General features: G+C 39.7%; 1 pseudogene; it reads right to left on the bottom strand.

Annotated features, from left to right (window-relative positions):
* Nucleotides 1–5,414: 5,414 nt before the first annotated feature.
* LOC125344635 lies at nucleotides 5,415–11,335 on the bottom strand (annotated as a pseudogene).
* Nucleotides 11,336–24,597: the final 13,262 nt, after the last annotated feature.

A 24,597-nucleotide genomic window follows, 5' to 3' on the forward strand; every position in this document is an offset into this window, starting at 1 on the left:
AATGATAAATGGTACTTTGGAGACGATACACACATACAATCCCACACCCCAATCAAAGCTAAGGTAATGCTGCCTGGTGACTGCATCCTACCAGCTGCCATGTGTCTTCAGCTGTGACTATGTGTTATTGACCAGAATCCACAGAACCAGAGGTGGAGAAGTCTGCTTCAATTCCTCCTCATAAGGCCACATTTGGTCCACTACATGCTCTATGACCATGACCAAGTTAGAAAACAGCCATTCAACAATGTATTGTTGGCCCATGCTTCATCTAGGAAGAAAGATTCAATTTGGATGCAGTGTTCATGTGTTAACATGTGAAAGCTTTGATTATGGTGTAGTATGGTGATACTAGTGACATCCCACTTGCAGTGGCAGCATCTGGCTCATTTGCCTGCCTTTTCAGTGTGATTCTTCTCTTCAGGATCCTGGCCTTCCGGGCTTGCTTAGGAAACACAAGCTACTGCGATACTCCCCAGTGGATACCCTTTCTTCCAGGAAGTGTTTACAAGTAGACAGTTTGAGTTCTGCAGTGGTCTCTGGACTGAAGCATTTGCTCATCTGTGTAGGTTTATAGGAAGATAAATTACTTTTAAGCCTGAAATCCTTTTTTGTAGACTGAAAACACTACTCATCTACCTCATGGTCTCTACTGTAATTAAAAAGCAAGAATATATAATTAATGCTTTTCTGTCTTTCTTGAAAACATGTTCGGTTAAATTGCAAACATGGACTGTGCACATAATGTCTGTCCACTAGGTCTTGCAAATGAGTGGTGGTTAGCTTGTCCAAAAACTATATTTTAAGTTAGAGAGAGACAGAGAGAGAATTAGTCTTCCTATTTTCTTATCATTTTTAGAGAAGTCAAATTCATGTCCTTTGAAGCTCAGAGTTGCTTTCCTGATGCCCTATCTTGGGACTTCAGGAGAAGTTTTCACCTGATATGGGGCTTTTGTGATCTATGTCACTAACACACTGTACCTTCCACAAGGGAAGCAGAGGTTTCTAATTTTAGTGAAATTTTGTCTGTTCTGAACTGGGGTCTAAGATGAGTGCTGCATTTTTCCACAGAACAAAGTTACTGAGAAAGGCACTCTAAAATAAAGGGCACCTGCCAGGGTCTTTCATTGGCAATGGACAGTTGCGATGTTTCCAGTAGGGTGATTACTAACACTAAACAAAACTCTGCTTTAAGCATTTATGTACCTGTCTGCTTGCATGATCATGTTTATTGTTACTGAGTAAATTCTTAATCTGGGATATATTGTGAATATGTGTAAGTTAATTTTATTATAAGAAATTTCCCAAATGACACTGTGTTTATACATTTTTAGAGGAAATGTATGAGTAGCTCTATTGTTACTTTGCTATTTGTGTAATGTTCTGTGGATTGAACCCATAGTTGTGCAGTTGCCTTGTATTCATATTTGAGGCACTACCTCAGGTCTTATGCAAGTTTTCACTGTTTGCCAAGATGCTAATAATAAGTATCATCAGATTTTGCCCTGTGCACATTAACCACTAAATGATTGGCCTCTTGTCTAGTTAATTGCTATTCCTGATAACTAATGCAATTGAACATTCGCACATATCTTCTATGGCTTTTGTTTTCTTCATTTTAAATATTACTCAAATACCTCACATCACAGAGAATTTATTAAATATTGCTAATTTAATTAAAGTATAAGGAAGAAAACTTGAAATTAGTTATTTTTAGGCAGCACCTACATATTCCTAGCTCTTCACACTGGATACAATCTGTCCGAGGCTATTCCATCCTCCGTGGTTGAGTCTCAGAGTCCACACCAGAACCCAGAGTGCTGTGTGGCTTTCTCTACTACCCCCAAGACCATGTCATTCTGTGGTTGTGAATTGTCCTTCTGTGCTCTAGGGGGCATTGTTGAACAAAGAGTACCTTACCACCCCTGCTGGCATTCTGGGAGACCCAGGCCAGTGCCCCCTCATGCAGCATCGCTCCACCATGTTCCCTCCATGAGGGCTGCAAGATGATAAGGAAGGTCTGCTTTTAAATGATTCCCACCACCATATTTCTAGCTGATAAGCTGGTGCCCCAATATCCAGGGACAGTAAGGCCCCATAGCACTGCTCTGTCCCTGGGGACAAACATCATGTTCTGCCTGGGGTTGACATTTTGGCACCCTGGCTTTTGTGCATGTCTGTGTACCACAGTGCCTCTTTCTCATGACATACTGCTGTATGGCATGGATCCTAATCTGCTCTATGTTAGGAAAAGGAGAGGAGATTTTTGGAGCATGACTTCAAAGCAATGACATTCAGTATGACCCAACTGCTACAATAATTCCTGATTAAGCTTCAATTTTTATTTCAATAAAGAATCCTTCATAGAGATTATACTATCCATTATCTAGGTTCTGTGAGGCCTGGGCTATCTGTGCCCTTCCCTCACTTCAGATTTCCTTATGGCTCAGCTTGCACTGGTGGCCCCTTTCTTTTTTATCTTGGCCTGGGAACACTATGCATCATGGTTTTCTTGACCTGTGAAATGAGTAAGCTCTACTATCCTACTAAGCTATGGATGCTACCTCAGGACTCAGTCCTTTCCTGAGGTGTCAGGAAGCCTTGTGTCAACTGAATGTCAGGAAGTGAATGGCCCCTGGCTTGTCATCAGTTACTAACTTGTCACCACTTTCTAGCTCATCACCAGGCCCTATCTTGTCACTGCCCTTTATGTTGACAGCAATCTCCAACTCCTCACCAGACCCTAGCTTGTCCCCAGTCCCTAGTTTTCAGTGCTGTCTAGTTTGTCACCAGTCTCTAGCTTGTCACCAGCATCTGACTTGTCCCCAGTCCTTAGCCTTTCATTAGCCCCTAGCTTGTCACTGGCCCTATAGCTTTTCACTGATCTTTAGCTTGTTACCACCCACTTCATCACCAGCCACTAGTTTATTATCTTCTAATATGTCACTGTTCCACTGATTACCAGATCCTAACTTGTTACCAACTCCGAGCTTGTACTTAGCCACCTTGTCACCAGCCCCTATCCTGTCACTTGCTTCAGACTTGTCATCTCCTCTTTATCCTTTGTAGAATGTGTTTACAGAGTAGTTAATTGATTAATTTTCAAATTTCCAGAGACATGATCTAGGAGCCACTCCCACCCACAGTTGAAGCAGTTTCAACCTACTTTCTCTCCACCCTGACATCAATGTTGCCTCTTGGAAGGAGATAAAGGAGAACAGTAGCAGAATATTCAACATCAGCCCCCACTGCGCCTAGCTCATGTTCCTCTGTGTATTATGTAGATGATCTCCAGGCTCAATTTTCCACAGAGACCTTAGGAGGCACAGAACATAACCCCTAGGAATCCCTTTGCTTGTTCACATGGAATGGTGAAGGGAATCCTCTGGGGGATAAAATTCTGCTTCTCTATTTTAGGATCTAAGCTTAACTTTCTCATGAATACAAGAGAACAATATATCAAGCACTGAAGCCCTGTTGTGATGACTGAAATTAGTGTGCCTAAATAGAAGGAAAACAAGCCCAAATTCAGCAAGCACCACCTGTCAATGATTATATTCTTACTGTTTTTGGATGTGCCTATATAAGCCAAACATTACTTATCTCCATTATTTTTTTCTTATTTATTGTCAAAGTGAGATAAAGAGAGGTTACAGTTTTATACTATAGGCCTTGGGACATTTCTTGTACTGTTTGTTACCTCCACTGGTTTTGATTCAGAAATTTCTAAGTCCAAGTCCTAATTCTTTTTTTTTTTAACATTTCATATTGTTTATTAACACAGTTTCTAAGCACACTTTATTTCAGTCTTCTAGCTCCTTCTGCAGTTTTAACTTTGTCTACCATTGTACCCTTTAGATAACAAACATACCCTATAATTCTAGAAAATATAGTACTGAGTGAAATGATTTAAATATTATTAAGACACATACATATTATGAAAATGGATATCTTTCAATATAATACTTCGCAGTCTTAGTAAAAATACAGAAGCAAAGAAAGTAATTTATTTCCCCAGTTTGTTTACTTCCCCTGTAAAATCTTGCCCTGCTTGCCTTGAGCTTGGCATCCCCTTTCTGTCCAGAGAGAGAATCTGCGGATATACTGATGCCATGTCTCCCTCCCCCAGGAGACACAGATGATTCTCCTCAGTTCACTGCCTAAGGTAATGATGAGGCTACAGGATGCAGAACCCATTTGGACCCAGCTGACATGCCTGTTCTTGGGATATATATAAGCACACTGAAAGGGAAAGGAAGAAAGGTCCCATCTCTGCTGTAGTGGAGATAATGACTCAAGAAAACCAGGCTACATTTGGATTAAACAAAACCAAACCACATGCAAGAGAAAACAGCAGTAAAAGAATCAAAGGAGCTGACCAATTGCTACTACACCTTAGACCAGCCAAATGCTTCTTTAGATTCATGTTTTTGGTGGCTACTATGAGGCAAGAGCTTGCAGTTCCTCATTCCCCACTGTGGGGTTTCACTGACCCTCCCACTCTGTTGCCTTCCAACAGGTCAATGATTAAGCTGGCCCTATAAATTAGCATTGGCAGTAAATGAGTACTGAGAATGCCACTTTGGTTTTTGGTTCTGAAATACCTTTCCATGCCCATGTTTATCATATACTACAAAGCCATTGTCAGTGGTAGACCTTGCCAAGAATGCCCCAGCACCACAGTCATTCTGGGGACACCAGAGCTACAGGAACATCACCTTCATCTGGATTCAAAGAGCCAACCATGGGAAGGTCTCTCCTTCTCCACTTCAGTGAGAAAGAACTAGATATCGTTTTCATGTAGCTACTTTCTCTAAAAAGTAAACATCAGAAAAATGAACCTAAAAACGAGAGCTTTAGGAAGTCTGAGCTCACCACATTCATAGGGAGTGCAGGTATTTAAAGAAAGGAGGCATCACTAAGCTATTTATCAACATGAAAACCTTTTCAATGCTCTCATAATGTTTAACAAGTTAACTATCCATACTGCATCAGAGTATGCAAAAAATATAATTGTATACGTTCTGCTTGCCATCAATTAAAATTCTCAACTGCATCTTCAACCAGGGTGTTATTTTCATATCCTGCCTATTTAAAAGCAAAATAACAGCTCCTATTCCTGATCACAAAACCAGGCATTCCCCACTCTTCAAAGGCAGCAGTGTAACCTAGATGACTTCTCTTCATCTATTAAATGAGTGTTATTTTAAATCAAAATGTGAGGGAAAATTCACTTTTCACCCCTTATGCACCACTGAAAAAAAGTATAATCCTATAAATATTCTTAAAAATTCCCTTACAGTGTTATTTCTTCTAGACATCTGAGTGCGTGAAGAAAAAAAATGATTAAGGAACCATGATTCATCTCTGCCTTTTTTCCTTCAGCCCAAATCCCTGATCTGCCAATTTGTGACCTATGGAGCTATGGAATAGTGTATCAATATCTCTTCAAAAATGGCCCCCTTCAGGTTGGAACCTCATAGGTTGGCTTCCTGAAGGTCACACCCAGACAGATCACACTTCTAAATCAGTTCCTGTGAGTGTTGCCACTCTTAGGTTGCAGTTCTTCAACTTTGCGTTTTTCAAGGTGGCAACTTTCCCTGTCATCTGACTTCTTTCTATATCCACACCTTTCAGATTATCACCTTCCAAGTAGGCTTTAAGAACAGAGGATCCTCAAAATTTCCTAGCAGCAGAGATGCCCTTTCTACACTGGAACAGAGCATCTTGACCCACCTGGACATTTGTGCAATCAAGCACTGATCCTGAAAGATCAGCTCTTTCAAGATTTGCACAGCACAGATTTGCATGGGCAAGGTTGCAGAGGTTTAAATGGCCATTTTGAAATTAATGTATCGACGACCAAATGAGAAAGAGCAGCATCACTGATATTTAACCCATGGCAACGCAATTCTGATTTGTTCAGCGTGGCTCGTAGCAATCCAACAAATTCCTTTCGAGATAATTGGTGAATGGTCCTCTAGTGGTTGTGAGTTCTTTATTGCCACTTCGAGGTGCTCGATCAATGAGTAAATGCCAAAAACACCTGACTTCTTCTGAAACACCTAATAAGTTAATGCCATCATTTACAATGAGCTGTCCATGACGCAGGTAGTTCAAAATGGGTTCAAAGTACTCAGGACTTGAATCAATTATGAAAGCTCCTCAGTGATCTTGTTTATTCCCTCTGACAGAATCATCTGTCCTTGAACCTGTCGACCAGCATACTTACTGTCAGGTTCTTTATTTACTAAGTTGTTTCACGTAGTTTAAAGTACCTCCCTCCGACATTTAAGATTAGCCAATCTGTGTTAGACCAAAACAGTCCTTCAGTGATTTAGAATCTGTCTGAGGATCCATAAATGGCTGTCCTTCACACACATACCATGTGAAACTGTAACTTTTCTGTGGTTTTACTCCTGCTATTAACATAACTGGTCTTAGTACCACGATTATGTATAGATGTCTATTGGAACAAAGGCAAAGAAAGGCAATACCAAAAATGAGAGACAAAGGATAAAAAGACAAAACATTGAAAACACGATACTTACAAACCAACTGGTATAAAGTGACCATCCAAGTCATGGCAGTGAGGGAAGTGGGGAGGCGGAAGATGGGGGAAAAATGAGAGCGGATGTAACTAGTTGGAAAAGTAATGTACTTGCCTTACTTGTGAAACTACAACCCCTCTGTACTTCAATTTGGCAATAAAGAAAAAAAAGAAATCATTGCCACTGGGAATTTCATGAATAATATAGCAGTACCTATGTTATTCAGCAGAAGGATATAAACTGGTAATCAGTAAATTTAAAAAAAAAAGACTGAAAGTATCACATTTTTTAGTGATGGTTGTTCTAGAGATGATTGTTCTATAAAAAGTGGAAGGGAAGTAATCTAGCTTTAAGAAACATAGATCAGAATAATGTTCATTATATTTATCAATACTCATTAAAGAAGATTTAATAAAGAACATTTTTACCTTGGCACTGGTGGTGACCTGATTTACTTAGATAGCTGAGCATCTCATATCAAAGCCAACTCAGGCAAGAATGTCCCCGAGACTCATTTCGGGCTAAGCACCAAAAACAAGCCATAAGGAGAGCTGTGGCTCAAGTGGGAGAGCATTAGCCTTGAGCACAAAAGTTCAGAAACAGCACACAGATGCTGAATTCAAGTCCCAAGTCTGTCATATGTACACAAAAAAAGATCACAAATAAATATCAGGATGCATTTTAGTGGATAGAAAAATGGCATGGTAATTTATACAAACTTATTAACTGCTACTTTATACAAAATTGCTTTAAACTCAGTGCCTCTAGATAAGCATCTTGATAACTACATCCTTTAGGATGCAGTTTGAAAATTTAAACATGTGTGATCTCCAGTTTTTCTAACTGCCTCTAAACCAGGACACTTACTTGCAACAAAATACTCTATCTCCTCCATTAACTTAACAAGTGTAGCCAAGAATCACAAGGAAATGAACAAGGCTGAGAAAAAGCAAATTTTCAAGTATTTTTTGTAAGCATCATAAAATACATGAGTCATATGCCACCATACCACTGTATGAGTCAATGTCTCACAAACTTTTTCCCAGGTTATCTTTTTTCTTGATCAAAATGGAGTTGTGCTCACACCAGCAGTTATAGAACGCATGTTTCATGTATAATATCTGCAAGTTTGATCAGGATTTTGAAATGAAAAATACAAACTAAATTTATTTCATTTAATACATTAGCTGATTTAGAGAAGAGCTTGAGATAAAACATTTAGTAATAGTACTAAAGCCAGCATCTCTCAAAGAATATTTGATCAATAGATCATCAACCATTGTTTGATCAAGTCAAGGCCAAATTTCCTTGGTAAGGGATCACCTTGTCACATCCCTGATCTCAGTCAATATCCATCCTATCCTTATCAAGTAGCCCCGAAAGGACAAATGACAGCTTTTGTATCTGAAGCATTTACTCACTGTCATCTAGCAGGAAAGGACTGAAGTTGAGATCTCAGCCAATACATTTGATTGTAAGGCACCCATACTTGGAGCTATGTCACAATCTCTGATGATTACCATTCAATATTGTGTAATTTTGCTATTTCTCACTTTAAACCTAAATTGATGAATTTTCAAAGAAATACACAAACATACCACATACATATACACACTATTTTGTTAACCAGTGACTTGATCTATGTAAATTCAGTAATCATCCTTTGAATAGAAACTGTTTCAATGATCTGGAACCCCTTACTTGGTGAGGGAAACTCCAGGAATAATAACAAATGTCTGAACTTCACTGCTGAGAAGTGAGACTTCACTGTGGTGGAGCTCATTCTGACATTATCTCACAGAAGACCCAACCTAGGATGTATGGAATATAGACTATATAACACTTTTTACAGTGAAATTCAATGCAAGGTCCTGAGAATCTACAATGGTCTTTCCTGTTCTAGAGTGGTTATTGTCATATTATCATATTGTAAACTGAGGAAAGAAAGAAAAAGCTGAAAACTTACATAGCTCTTCTTGTGATTTCTCAAAGCCTGTATTTTAGTTCTTTTTTTTTCATTTCATTTATTTATTTCTTTTTCAAATTTTTATTATCAAACTGATGTAAGAAAGGTTACAGGTTCATACGTTAGGCATTGGATACATTTCTTGTACTGTTTATTACCTTGTCCCTCATACCCCCCTCACCGCTCCCCCTTACGCTTTCCCCCCCTGAGGTGTTCAGTTCACTTACACCAAACAGTTTTGCAAGTATTGCTTTTTTATAGCCTTTGCCTCTCAATTTTGGTATTCCCTTTCACTTTCCTGCTTCCAATACCAGTATACACGGTTTCCAATATACTCAGATAAGATTACAGAGATAGTGTAGGTACAACCACAGGAAGGTGATACAAGAACATCATCAATAATAGAAGCTACAGATACACATGGGACATTGAAAGTAGTTACAACTGTGACATAACAATTGTCTCCATAACATGGAGTTCATTTCACTTAGCATCATCTTATGTGTTCATAAGGGTATAGCTACTGGGCCTTGTGATGCTCTGCTATGACTTGCCTAAACCTGTACTAATTATTCCCAATAAGAGAGACCATAGAGTCCATGTTTCTTTGGGTCTGGCTCACTTCACTTAGTATAATTTTTTTCCAAGTCCTTCCATTTCCTTACAAATGGGGCAATTTCATTCTTTCTGATAGAGGCATAAAATTCCATTGTGTATATGTACCACATTTTCCTGATCCATTCGTCTACTGAGGGGCATCTGGGTTGGTTCCAGATTCTAGCTATGACAAATTGTGCTGTGATGAACATTGTTGTGCTGGTGGCCTTAATGTGATTTTGTTTGTGGTCTTTTGGATAGATACCCAAAAGTGGGGCTGCTGGGTCATAGGGGAGCTCTATATTTAGCCTTCTGAGGAATCTCCATACTGCTTGCCAGAGTGGCTGAACCAGTTTACATTCCCACCAACAATGAAGTAGGGTTCCCTTTTGGCCACATCCCCTCCAACAATTGTTATTGCTAGTATTCTTGATATATGACATTCTTACTGGGGTGAGATGGAATCTCAATGTTGTTTTGATTTGCATTTCTTTTATGGCCAGTGATGTAGAGCATTTTTTCATATGTCTCTTGGCCATTCTCATTTCCTCATCAGAGAAGTCTCTTTGTAAGTCTTTAGCCCACTTGATGAGAGGCTATTGGTTCTTTGCGGTTTTGTTTTGGAGGAAGGTAATATTTTAGTTCTACATATATTTTAGATATGAGTCCTTAGTCCATTGAATGGCCGGTAAAGATCTTCTCCCAGTCTGTGGGCTTTCTGTTTATCTTGCGAGCTATGTCCTTTGCCTTGCAGAACCTCTGCAGTTTGATGCAATTAACTCTATAGATACAGAAATCCAAGTGTGATTATGTTTATGTGTTTCTGAATATAATAATATTTTAAAAATAAAAACTATTCTTACAAAAAAAGACAATTGTGTTTGATTAGGTATTTTCCTTTAAACACATTTTCTCTCTTTTCCATCAGGGGTTCATTGGTGAGTACACAAGATTTGAAACCTATTTTGACTGAGAACATGCTAAATTATTTAGAAGTGAATAGATTATATATCCAGTTTAAATGGATTCCTAGTAATGTCTCAAAATAAAAACAATAATTAAATCATACATTAATATTCACATATATGAAAGTTCAGTACTTACAAAGCAAATGTAAACACATTATTCTAAAGATCAATATGGCCACAGTTGCATGCACATGCGCTTGCTTGCAGTTCTAGAAAACTCACAAGAATTAGGCACCCTGAGCCACCCTACCATGTATGGTGATATGCACTTTTACAAATCAATCCAGAAAATAATAGTAACTACAAAACAACCATAAACCACAGCAAAAGCATTGCTAATTTCTGTGGCTCTCTGGTGTCACCCAGTGGAAAATGAGGGCATAACTTCCTACCAATAGCTTAGCACTCTGGGAAACAAACTCTGCCATTGCAATCTTGTGGACATGGGAAGGAGTCTGCTCTGGAGCTATTCCCCTGTCAAGTTCCTCTGTTGTGAGTGTGTTTTGAGCTTTATCGCTGTTGTTTCAGTTATTCTGCCAGGCAGTCTTACACTGATGAGCTGGTAGATCATAAATGGGATGAAAAACACAGCATGAGGCAGGCCTGCCCCCCTGCAGATCTGTAGCTTAGTTGGATGTAGGAGTTTCTAAAAGATAAAATTAAAAAAAAAAAAAGCCAAGAGCAGCTCCTAGCAAGCCAAAAACGCACCTCTGCAAACAGACTGGGAGAAACCATGGTTCCCAGACAGACTGACTAGCAACATCCAATTACAGAGAACACCCAACTCCTACCTGAAAACCACAGGAACCACACAGTGCTATGCATAAACTAGCTTGGATGGAAGGTTACAGCAGACCCACCAGCTGCAAACGATAAGACACTTAATCCAGCAAAGCCACAGATAAACTGACCAACCCAAGGAAACCAGGGGATCCATTAAAAACTGGAAAGAGGACATGAGAGACAAAAGATCACCCAAACAAGAAAGACTTCTTTTTAACAATTATAACCTCAATTTTTGTCTATTTTTCATCATTTTTCTTTCTTCCTATATTGAATTTTTAATCATTTATTTTTTAACTTGGTTCTCACATCCCAACTTTTCTTCTTTTTCTTCTGTCTCCTCTTAAATTTTCAATTTTTATTCTTTTTTCATATCATTTTACTTTTAATTCAGATATTTTATTTCTTTAAATTCTACTATTTATTCCTCATCCTTAGTTGCATGGACAACATACTTACTAGGCTTCCATCCCTATTGGATACTGACCAAATTCACCCTCTGCATACCAGAAACCTCTGCCTCTCACGCTTAGGACACTCAAATTTAGTAGTATTCTTCTATAGCTACATGGTTCTTCATTTGTTTGTCTTTGTGTTTTTAAATTTTTTATTGCCTTTTTGACAGTAACCTTTTTGTTTTTACTGTTGCTTTATGGCTGTTTTTTGGTTAATGTTTTTTCTATTTTACTCTTTTCCACTTTTTCATTATACTTCATTAAAATCTAAATCCCTCTGTTCCTTTTACTCCCTTCATTATGCTGCTCTTAACCTCTCATCCTAAATTTACTTCTAGGACCTTCATAGTCCATTGCTCCCTGGTTTTTGTTCAATTTGAGTGAGTCAAAAGGCTTCAGAACAATAATTCAGATAGAACATAAGAAAAATAAGAAAAGATTTCTTCATGGTTATAACTCTATATAATCCAACTGCTAAATACAGGTATAAGGATTGGTTTTTCCCCTAAAATAGTTGTCTGCATGGACACTACATCTGTTTCTACATACAGAAAAGGAGTGAGGAAATTTGCCTATCTATGATTGTTTACCTCTCAGATCTATACAATAGGGTCGGATCATGTTTTGTTCAGGTCTTAAATCATGTTCTGGTGTGCTTTGGGACTTGCTTTTCTACCCAGATGGGCAGAAGAAACACAAGAAAAATAGCAATCAATCAGGGAATCTCAACCCACCACTCCAAATAAGAGGAAACTCAAGATGCTCTACAGACTTTGCTATAAAAATGATAAATGAAAAGTATGAATTGCTTCAGACAAGTATTCTAGAGCATGAGGAAGCAAACCAAAGAGCAGGAGGAGACTAACCAAATATTAATATGTGAATGAGGTGAAGCCAAGCAAAAATTAACAGAGGTATTCATGTCTTCCACAAACAGAAAGCTAAACAAACTCCAATAGAAGGAAAAGGATTCCTATGAAAGGAGAGCCACTCAGCTAAAGGAATGAGAGACAGAACTCAACCAAGTTAAAGAAGAAGACCATATAGGATGTAAAAGACAAACCACAGCAGAGTGATGAAAGCCATGAAGAATGTCCAGTCAGAAGGAGGGGAGATGAAAAACAGAATACAGCCTACAGAGCAGACTGGATGATGCGGAGGATCCAAACTCAGGTATTTAGGTCAGTCTAGATTTTATGGAGAAAAAGTAATACAAACAAAAAAGCAAGAGAGAGTGCTTCAGGAACTCCAATATGCAATCAAGAAGCCCAATTTAAGGCTCCCCTGCATCCTTTCAAAGAGCTCCTGCATAGGAAACTATTTGAAACTTCTGCATAGGGAACCATTTGTTTCCCAAGAACCAGATGCTGGTGCCTGGCAGCAAAGCAGTCTTGGGACTACCTGTAGAGTCAACCAATACAGGTAGCAGGTCTTGGCCAGCAACTTAAACCATGATGCTTTGTCCTCACTAAAAGAGCCTCTGAGGAAAGCAAAGGGAACATTGGTGCGGGAATGTCTACATACACACACATGCAAAGTACTAAGAACAGCTAGGACTTCACAAGTGCTAGAGGTTAAGTCCGTGTGTCATTCTTCCTGAATTCATTCAACTGTATTGAGCATTTCATGTAATAATTGTTGCTGACCTGGAGGTGCCAGGAGCTGGCAAGGTGTGAGCAAAGGCACCACCTCCATTGACTCCAACCCTCAGGACTGCATATGTTTGCCCTTTTGTCTTGGGGATGGGATTCAATGAGCTTCTGGGCATGGGAGCTTATCTGGGAAGGCATGGAAGACAAGGATTGATTGAAATAGAATGAGGAAGGATCTGCTGTCTGTACTTTACCCAGCATCGTGGATCCTAGGAGAGCATTATGCAAACTTATGAGAAATATAGAAGGTGTATAAAACTAAAGGGTTTGCTGAAATAAACGGAGTCGTGCCATCAGCCTCTCTGTCTCCTTCATCATCAATCCCCTTGCCACTTGGAATCCTTGTTCAAGTTGCTGCTGGCCCGCGGCAACTGTTTCCCCAACAGGAACTAGGGGAAATCATTGGAAGGACTTCTCGCACATAGAAATAAGCAGGTAAGGGGACCAAGAAGTAGAGTAGCGCCAAGGGTAGGGGTGGGGGAGGAAATAAAAAGAGAAAAAGAATAAGAACAAGAAAAAAGGTAGGAGACGTAATATGAGGGTGAAACAGAGCATAGAGAGGCGAGTGTTTCTGAGGGCATATAGGGCCTTCCTGAGGAAAAAGAGCTGTAAGATTAGTTCAAAGGGGCTAGAAAAATTTTTTGAGGTTATACAGAATCTCTGCCCCTAATCTCTGCCCCTGGTTCCCCGAGGAGGGAACAGTGGACTTGGGGTATGGCAAAAGTTTAGCCAAGAATTAAAAAATCAGATAAAAATTAGTGGAAAACATGACACTTTCTATTTGGAAAATGATTAGAGTCTGGATACTGATCACCAGATTGAAATTGTTTCTATAAAATCATTGTCTGAGGAGAAGAATAAAGAAACTCTCTGTTTATCAAAGGAGGAGGAGAGGGCTGTCCATCAGAATGTGAGAGTGTTAGAAGTATAAAAATTCTGTGTCATTCTTTTGACACTCTCTGTAACAAAGACAAAGACCCTCCAGGGCACCGACCCTTCCCCATGCCCAGCCCCATGATAAATGGGGCAGGTAAATACCAACTGCTCCTAATTCATACTCCTCCACCTATGTCTGCAGTTCAAGGCGATATTGACTGCAAAGGAGCAGGGGGAGGATACTGGGGATTTCCAACTTTTTCCTGTCTTAGAAGATGAAGTAGTATGGTATTCCATATTTTAAGGAATTGAAAGAAATTAAAAGAGTTCTACTACTAAATATGTGGCAAGTGCTCCTTTTACGTTATCCTTGATAGTTTGACCCAAGAGACATTGTGCCCAGAAGATTGGAAGACAATTGCTCAGGCTTGCCTCAATCGGAGAAATTCTTTGTTATGGAAGCAGAATGGATGAAAAGGTCTGATGAGGTGGCAAAATACAATAACCGCAGCAACATATCTGTATCCTATGACATGCTGGTGGGTGCAGGTAAATATTCTGATGTTCAACAACAAATTAATTGCCCAGAAATTGCCTATGGACAAATTAATGAATGTATAACTAAAGCCTGGAGGAAGCTTCCTACTTCTGGGGCAAGGACAGAGAAGTTTATCTAAGATCAAACAGGGAATAAATGATAGTTTTTCAAGCCTTTGCCTCATGGGACAGTAGGGTTGGTGTTGAGCAGGTACAACTGGACTATGAAAGGAATGATTGTTTATCCAGGTGTTATTGGTAATGATTATACAGCAGAAATTAAAATTATGGCTGAACATCTGGTTTCTGTTTTGTGTTGTTTTCTTTGTTATGTGCTATTTGGTTTTAGTGCATTTATTGTCTTCTGCTTTCAGCTTCCCTGTGCTCTCTAAGTCAATTTCCATGTTTCTCTTTCTTTTCAACTGGCTTTCTTAGTTTTGCTTTATTCATTCTTCCTGTTGACCAGTACTGGTGCCTGCCTTTGCCTACCAATTCATGTCTCTTTATCTCACCTTCATGATGAAGGATGAGAGCCTAATTTCCTATATGAAATTGTATTTCCATACATTTATGTTTGGGTCTAACTGAAAGAATTTTGTGACTGGAGATATGCCCATGAGGAAATTTTATGTTCCTGACTAGCCACATAAAAACACACCTTTGTATACACACACATTATCTCCTCTCTCTCTCCTTCTCTCTCTCTTTGTGTGCATCTCCTAATATCTTGTCCATGCAGGCCACATGAATATCTTATCTTGACCAATGGCTTCCCCATTATCCCATTATGATGTTCTTTTTCACCACAGGCCTATAAGAAATGATGACAGTGAACCATGGCCTGATCTATGAATCCCACTCTTCAACAAGACTTCTAATGAAGTCTTAGCCCCCACTCAAAGCAAGCAGGAAGCAGAGCAGTCAAAGACATAGAAGAGAACCCCCAAAATTCTCTACAAACTCTACTGATAAACATGATAAATGAAAAGTTTGAATCTCTTCAGTCAATTATTCTAGAGCGTGAGGAGGCAAACCAAAAATTAATGGAGAATGACATGGTATCCGCAAATAGAAAGATAAATGAACGTCAAGAGCTACCCATCTTAAAGATGTGAGAGACAACACTAAAACCAAATTAATGAAGTTAATGAAGTAAAGAAGTCCATACAGGACCTAAGAAATGACATGGAAATTATCAGGAAAGACCAGTCAGAACAAAAAGAGATTCGAAATCAAGGAGCTAGCCTACAGTCCCGAATAACCAAAGCAGAGGATCAAATCTCAGGAGCTGAAGATTCCCTAGAATCTATGGAGAAAGATCAAAAATCAATACAAGTCCAGTCCAATCAACAAAACAGATCACTACAGATCACTACAGGAGATTCAAGACACGATCAGGAAGCCCAATTTAAGGATAATAGGTATTGGGGAAAACTTGGAGAAAGAAGTTAGTGGGATAGGCAATCTTTTTAACAGAATATTAGCTGAAAACTTCCCAAATATCCAGAAGGAAAGGCCTATACAGACACAAGAAGCATTTAGAACCCCAAACCGACCAGACCAGAATAGGACATCCCACTGACACATTGTGATCAAAACAGGATCAGTAGTCAAAGGAAAGAATCCTTAAAGCTGTTAGGGAGACGAAAACACTCACATATAAATGAAAAGCAATCAGAATTACCCCAGGCTTCTCAGCAGAGACCATGAAAGCAAGGAGAGCCTGGAATGAGCTCTACCAAACACAAAATAAAAATAACCACCAACCAAGGATACTTTACCCAGCCAAACTCTCGTTCATAGCCGAAGGTCAAATAAAAGTCTTACATAGTAAGGAAAAACTGAAACAATGCATCTCCACCAACCCAGCTTTGCAAAAAATCCTTAAAGATGTACTATACAGGGAAAATAATCAAGATCCCAATACAGACAGAGAAATGCACCCTAAATAGGAAACATCAGATCAAGAAATGGGAAGACACAGATTTTAACAAGATAGTGACAATGAAAGGAACAAACGATCATCTCTCAATTCTAACTCTAAACATTAATGGACTTTATCCTCCAATCAAACAACATAGGCTCATAAGTCGGATCAAAATCATGATCCACCTTTGTGCTGCCTCCAAGAGACACATCTATCCAGCAAAAGTAAACATCTTCTAAAAGTGAAAGGCTGGAAACAAATCTATCAAGCAAATGGCCCCCATAAGCAGGCTGGAGTTGCAGTCCTACTATCAGAGAAAATTGATTTCAAATTTAAAAAGGTAAGAAGAGATAAAGAAGGTTACTACATACTAGTAAAGAGATATCTCCTACAGGAAGATATAATCATTCTAAATATCTACAATTAGGAAAGAAGGAAATATAAAGGGGATCCAAAAAGGAAAAGATGAAGTTAAACCTTCTCTCTTCGCAGATGATATGATCCATGATCCTATACCTAAAGAATCCCATAGATTCTACCCCAAGCTACTAGAGCTCATCCAAAACTTTGGCAGAGTTGCAGGGTATAAAATAAATCCTCAAGAATCAACGGCCTTTCTCTGTGCTAATGACCTGAAAACCGAGGCGGAAATCAGGAAAGCAACTCCTTTTGCAATAGCCCCCCAAAACAAAAAATACCTAGAAATAACCTTAACCAAAGAAGTGAAAGACCTCTTTGAGGAGAATTTTAAAAGCTTGAAAAACGAAATTACGTCCGAAATAAGGAAATGGAAAAACCTCCCATGCTCCTGGATTAGGAGGATTAATAGAATCAAAATGAGAATATTGCCAAAGGCTATCTACAAACTCAAGGCAATACCCATTAGTATCCCAACACCACTTTTTAATGAAATAGAGGAAGCAATCCAGAAATTCATATGGAACCATAAAAGACCTACAGTAGAAAAACAATCCTAAGCAGAAAGAACAGTGCTGGAGGAATTACAATACCCAACTTCAAGCTGTATTATAAAGCTATAGTAATAAAAACAGCTTGGTTATTGTCACCGGAACTGACCTGAAGACCAGTGGAACAGAATTGAAGACCCAGAAATGAACCCACAGAACTATGCATACTTAATCTTTGATAAAGTGGCTAAAACAATAGTTTGGAAGAAAGATAGCCTCTTTAACAAATGGTGCTGGCAAAACTGGCTCAACACATGCAACAAACTAAAACTAGGTCCTTATATATCACCCCGAACCAAAATCAATTCTAAATGGATTAAAGACCTCGAAACAAATCAGACACCCTGAAAACACTAAAGGAAGGAGTAGGAGAAACACTTGGGCTTCTTGGCGCAGGACAGAACTTCCTTTACAAAGACCCAGAAAGGCTACAAATCAAAGAAAGGTTGGGCAAATGAGACTGCATCAAACTGCAGAGCTTCTGCATGGCAAAGTTCATAGCTCGCAAGATAAACAGAAAGCCCACAGAACGGGAGAAGTACTTTACCAGAAATTTAACAGACAAAGGCCTCATATCTCAAATAAATGCAGAACTAAAAAAATTACCTTCCTCCAAAACAAAACTGCAAAGAACCCATAGCCCCCTCATCAAGTGGGCTAAAGATTTACAAAGAGGCTTCTCTGATGAGGATTTGAGAATGGCCAAGAGACATATGAAAAAGTGCTCTACATCACTGGCCATAAAAGAAATGCAAATCAAAGCAACATAGAGATTCCATCTCACCCCAGCAAGAATGTCATATATCAAGAAAACTAACAAAAACAATTGTTGGAGGAGATGTGGCCAAAAGGGAACCCTACTTCATTGTTGGTGGGAATGTAAACTGGGTCAGCCACTCTGGCAAGCAGTATGGAGATTCATCAGAAGGCGAAATATAGAGCTCCCCCATGACCCAGCAGCCCCAAAAGACCAAAGAAAATCCAAAAGACCACAAACAAAATCACATTAAGGCCACCAGCACAACAATGTTTATCACAGCACAATTTGTCATAGCTAGAATCTGGAAGCAACCCAGATGCCCCTCAGTAGACGAATGGATCAGGAAAATGTGGTACATATACACAATGGAATTGTATGCCTGTATCAGAAAGAATGACATTGTTCCATTTGTAAGGAAATGGAAGAACTTGGAAAAACAATTATACTAAGTGAAGTGAGCCAGACCCAAAGTAACATGGACTCTATGGTCTCCCTTATTGGGAATAATTAGTACAGGTTTAGGCAAGTCATAGCAAAGGATCACAAGAGCCCAATAGCTATACCCTCATGTTACGGAAACGATTGTTATATCACAGTTGTAACTACTTTCAACATCCCATCTATATCTGAACCTTTGATTATTGATGATGTTCTTGTATCACCTTCCTGTGGTTGTACCTACAGTATCTCTGTAATCTTATGTGAGTATATTGGAAACCACGTATACTGGCTTTAGAACTAGGAAATTGGAAAGGAATACCAAAATTGAGAGACACAGGGTAAAAAAAAAACAACAACTACAAAAGCAATACTTGCAAAACTGTTTGGTGTAAGTGAACTGATCACCTTATTGGGGGAGGAGGAAAAGGAGAAAGAGGGGAAAGTATGAGGGACAAGGTAACAAACAGTACAAGAAATGTATCCAATGCCTAACGTATGAAACTGTAACCACTCTGTACATCAGTTTGATAATAAAAATTTGAAAAACAACAACAACAAAGATGATTATTGAATTTACATAGATCAAGGCACTGGTTAACAAAATTGTGTGTATATGTATGTGGGATGTTTGTATATTTCTTGAAAGATTCATTGATTTAGGTTGAGAGTGTGAAATAGCAAAATTACACAATATTGAATGGTAACCATCAGAGAGTGTCTTAGTTCCTAGCACGGGTGCCTTATAATCAAATATATTGGCTGAGATCGCAACTGCAGTTCTTTCCTGCTAGATGACAGTGAGTATATGCTTCAGCTACAAAAACTGTCATTTGTTGGTGCACTAGATTTACCTCCCCTTGTGTGGGGATGCTAAGCTTGCTCCCTTATCAGTGCTCCCCTTTTCACCCTCTCCTCTGGGCACCTGACCAGCGGGCACCCAAGGGGGAGCAAAGGGCTATTCTAAGGTGCACGTGGCTGAACGAGATCCCCTTTTCCTCCTTCCTTACCCACCAAGGAATCCAGGTACAGACAGATCTTGGAGACGCTTCAGAGAGAAATCCAATTTAATCAGGAGGGGCTCACAGTAATATAGTAGTGTTGACGAGGATTGAGCCTGAGCTGGCGATAGGCTGGCGAGCTTGTCCATCCACGGGCAGCTCCCAAGGACCTCCCTCATGGGCTAGCGTCACTTCCCATAGTACTGCCCTCTGGGCAAAGCCCGCAAAAGGAGAGCACACGTGCTCACTGGCACGAGGTGGGGGTTGGTCTCAAAGCTACCCATTCTGGTTCCGGACCCAGAAGGAGATAGGTGTGCCTCACTTCCACACTGTCCCAGGGCTGGAGGAAGGCGGCGTCTCCTGAGTGCTCTCCTCGCCCTTCCCCCCTTAAGGCCAAGATGAATCCCCAACAATTTGTCCTTTCCGAGCTAGTTGATATGGATAGGGTGGATATTGACTGAGATCAGGGATGTGACAAGGTGATCCATTACCGAGGAGATTTGGCCGTGATTTGATCAAACAATGGTTGATGATCTATTGATCAAATATTCTTTGAGAGATGCTGGCTTTACTACTATTACTAAATGTTTTATCTAAAGGTCTTCTCTAAATCAGCTAACGTATTAAATGAAATAAAATTATGGTGTACTTTTCATTTCAAAGTCCTGATCAAACTTGCAAATATTATACATGAAACATGTGTTCTATAATTGCTAGTGTGAGCACAACTCCATTTTGATTTTTTTCTTTTGGCTAGTATTAGGCAGTGAACACAGGGCCTGAGCACTGCCCCTGGCTTCTTTTTGCTCAAGGCTAGCACTCTGCCACTGGAGCCATAGCGCTCCTTCTGGCCATTTTCTGTATATGTGGGACTGAGGAATCGACCCCAGGGCCTCATGTACACAAGGCAAGCACTCTTGCCACTGGGCCATATCCCCAGCCCCTACAACTCCATTTTGATCAAGAAAAAAGTGGAAGATAACCTGGGAAAAGGTTTGTGAGACATTGACTCATACAGTGGAATGGTGGCATATGACTCACGTATTTATGATGCTTACAAATAATACTTGAAAATTTCCTTTTTCTCAGCCTTGTTCATTTCCTCGTGGTTCTTGGCTACACTTGTTAAGTTAATGGAGGAGATAGAGTATTTTGTTGTAAGTATGTGTCCTGGTTAGAGACAGTTAGAAAAACTGGAGATAACACATGTTTAAATTTTCAAACTGCATCCTAATGGATGTAGTTATCAAGATGCTTATCCACAGGCACTGAGTTTAAAGAAATTTTGTATAAAGTAGCAGTTAATAAATTTGTATAAATCACCAGGCCATTTTTCTATCCACTAAAATGCATCCTGATATTTATTTGTGATCTTCCTTTGTGTACATATGGCAGACTTGGGGCTTGAACTCAACATCTGTTTGCTGTTTCTGAACTTTTGTGCTTAAGGCTAATGCTCTCCCACTTGAGCCACAGCTCTTCTTATGGCTTGTTTTTGGTGCTTACCCTGAAATGAGTCTCAGGGACAAAACAACCATAAACCACAGCAAAAGCATTGTTAATTTCTGTGGCTCTCTTGTGTCACCCAGTGGAAAACGAGGTCATAACTTCCTAACAATAGCTTAGCACTCTGGGAAACAAACTCTGCTGCTGCAATCTTGTGGAGAAGAGCAGGAGTCTGCTCTGGAGCCATTCCCCTGTCAACTTCCTCTGTTGTAAGTGTGTGTTGAGCTTTATTGCTGTTGTTTCAGTTATTTTTCCAGGCAGTCTTACACTGGTGAGCTGGTAGATCATAACTGGGATGAAAAACACAGCCAGAGGTAGGTCTGCCCCCCTGCAGATCTGCAGCTTAGGTGGATGTAGGAGTTTCTAAAAGATAAAATAAAATAAAAAGCAGAGAGAAGCTCCTAGTGAGCCGAAAACGCACCTCTGCAAACAGACTGGGAGAAAGCACGGTTCCCAGACAGACTGACTAGCAACACCCCATTACAGAGAACAACCAACTCCTACCTGAAAACCACAGTAACTACCTAAACTAGCTTGGATGGAGGGTGCAGCAGACCCACCACCTGCAAACTATAAGACACTTATGCAAACTTATGAGAAATATAGATGTATGAAACTAAAGGGTTTGCTGAAATAAACAGAGTTGTGTCATCAGTCTCTCTGTGTTTCCTTCATCATCAATCCCCTTGCCACTTGGAATCCTTGTTCACGCTGTGGCTGACGCGCGGACACTGTTGCCGGAACAGGGACCAGAGGAAATCATCACAAGGACTTCTCGCACAGAGAAGCAAGCAGGTAAAGGGACCAAGAAGTGTAGTAGCGGTGGTGGTGGGGTGGGGGTGGGGGCTGAAGTGAAGGAAATAGAAATAGAAAAAGAATAAGAAAAAGAAAAAAGGAAGGAGATGTAAAATGAGTGTGAAACACGAGTGTTTCTGAGGGCACATAGGACCATCCTGAGGAAAAAGAACTGTAAAATTAGTTCAAAGGGGCTAGAGGAAGTTGTACAGAATCTCTGCCCCTGGTTCCTGGAGGAGGGAACAGTGGACTTGGGGTATGGCAAAAGTTTAGTCAATAATTAAAAAAAACAGATAAAAATTAGAGGAAAACATTGACATTTTATGTTTGGAAAATGATTAAAAAGAGTCTGGATACTGATCACCGGATTGAAATTGTTTCTATAAAATTATTGTGTGAGAAGAACAATAAACAAACCCTCTGTGTATCAATGGCAGAGGAACAGGGCTGTCCTTCCGAGTGTGAGAGTGTTAGAAGTATAAAAATTCGGTGTTAGCCTTTGACACTCTCTGTAACAACGACAAAGACCCTCCAGGGCACCGACCCTTCCCCATGCCCAGCCCTGTGATAAATGGGGAAGGTAAATGCCCACTGCTCCTAATTCAGACTCCTCCACCTATGTCTGCAGTTGAAAAGGGTATATTGACTGCAACGGAGAAGAGGGAGGGGATTTCCAACTTTTTCCTATCTTAGAAAAAGAAGGCAACTGGTAGTATGGTATTCCACGTTTTAAGGAATTGAAAGAAATTACGAGTTCTACTATGAAATATGGGGCAACTGCTCCTTTCACGTTATCTTTGATTGGTAGTTTTGCTCACCAGACATTGTGCCCAGAGGATTGGAAGACAATTGCTCAGGCTTGCCTCAATGGGGGATATTATTTGTTATAGACTGCAGAATGGATGGAAAGGTCTGATGAGGTGGCAAAATACAATAACCGCAGCAACATATCTCTATCCCATGACATGCTGGTGGGTGCAGGTAGATATTCTGATGTTCAGCAACAAATTAATTGCCCAGAAATTGCTTATGGATAAATTAATGAATGTGCAACTGAAGCCTGGAGGAAGCTTCCTACTTCTGTGGCAAGGACAGAGAAGTTTATCTAAGATCAGACAGGGGCTAAATGATAGTTTGTCAAGCCTTTGCCTCATGGGACAGTAGGGTTGGTGTTGAGCAGGTCCAGCTGGACTATGAAAGGCATGATTGTCTATCCAGGTGATATTGATAATGATTATATGGGAGAAATTAAAATTATGGCTGAACATCTGGTTTCAGTTTTGTGTTGTCTTCTTTGTTATGTGCTATTTGGTTTTAGTGCATTTATTGTCTTCTGCTTAGAGCTTCCCTCTGCTCTCTAAGTCAATTTCCATGTTTCTCTTTCTTTTCAACTGGCCTTCTTTGTTTTGCTTTACTCATTCTTCCTGTTGACCAGTACTGGTGCCTGCCTTTGCCTACCAATTCATGTCTCTTCATCTCACCTTCATGATGAAGCATGAGAGCCCAATTTCCTATATGAGTTTGTATTTCCATACATTTATAACTCAAAGTACTCTACTAGTAGGAAGTGGTAGAAACTAGAAGTTTAGGCCTAACTGAAAGAATTTTGTGACTGATGTGCCCATGAGGAGATTTTAAGTTCTTGACTAGCCACATAGAAACACACATTTATCTCCTCTCTCTCTCTCTTTCTCTCTCTCTCTCTTTCTGTGTATGTATCTCCTAATATTTTGTCCTTGAAGGCCACATGAATATCTTATCTTGACCAATGGCTTCTCCATTATCCCATTAGGATGTTCTTTTTCACCACAGGCCTATAAACAGCGAGGACAATGAACCATGGCCTGGTCTATACATCCCACTCTTCAACAACATGACTGAAGTCAGCAGCAGGACAATAATTAGTTCCTCTTGATCAGACAAGGAGTTTCATTCATCATATAACCTTTCTCAGTTAGTTTTGCAGACAAATATTAAGTTATTGCATTAATGTTTGGTATTCTGAAAAGATTGAGGGGGACTATTCCAGTTATTCCAGATATGAATTCAGATAATCTGTAGACACTTACAACCTTGAAACATTGTTTCTCTCTCATGATGTAATTTCTTTCTCTTGTCTAGTGAGAATGAGGCAATACCAGTGGCAGGCCCATGTGCAACATTTGATGAGTGTGTGGCTAACATTCTTCACTACTTTAGTTGCAAGGAATCACTAGGTTGTTACACTCATTCATACACACAAACATGCATAGTCATATACGCATCAAGAACACTGGTAATACCAGAGAGGTTTACACACCTCCATGAAAATGTGTCCTTCTGGTTGACTCTACACCCTATACTGTGCTTTGACACAGAAAAATATTCTGACAGCAAAGTCAAAGACACATACAAATATCCAAAATATCTGCAAACCAACATTTGGTACCTGAGCTCAGAATACGTCCAATGTGCTGCAGACATGGAAGCGTATTACCAAAGCACATAAATGGCACAAAAATCTTCACCATAACTTTCCATACACATCCACACTCAGAGAATAGTTAAGATTTACATAAAGTCATGTGGGAATATTATCTCTAGTATGGGAATCTGAAATCGCTAAGATAAATGAGAGCACAATACAAGAGAAAAGACTCTGCTGCTAATTGCTATTGTTGCATTGAGGTGTACCATCAGCAAAATTGGGATAGAACGTGCTATTATTTTAAGAGCATACATGCATGGGAATATGCTTGGTTTTTGTGATGTTTGTGATGGACATTCAGTTTATGTTGATGATCTGAAATTTCACAAGGGCACTAAGGTTAAAACCAA

This window comes from Perognathus longimembris, unplaced genomic scaffold, assembly GCF_023159225.1.
Source record: "Perognathus longimembris pacificus isolate PPM17 unplaced genomic scaffold, ASM2315922v1 HiC_scaffold_175, whole genome shotgun sequence".
Taxonomy (NCBI): Eukaryota; Metazoa; Chordata; class Mammalia; order Rodentia; family Heteromyidae; genus Perognathus; species Perognathus longimembris.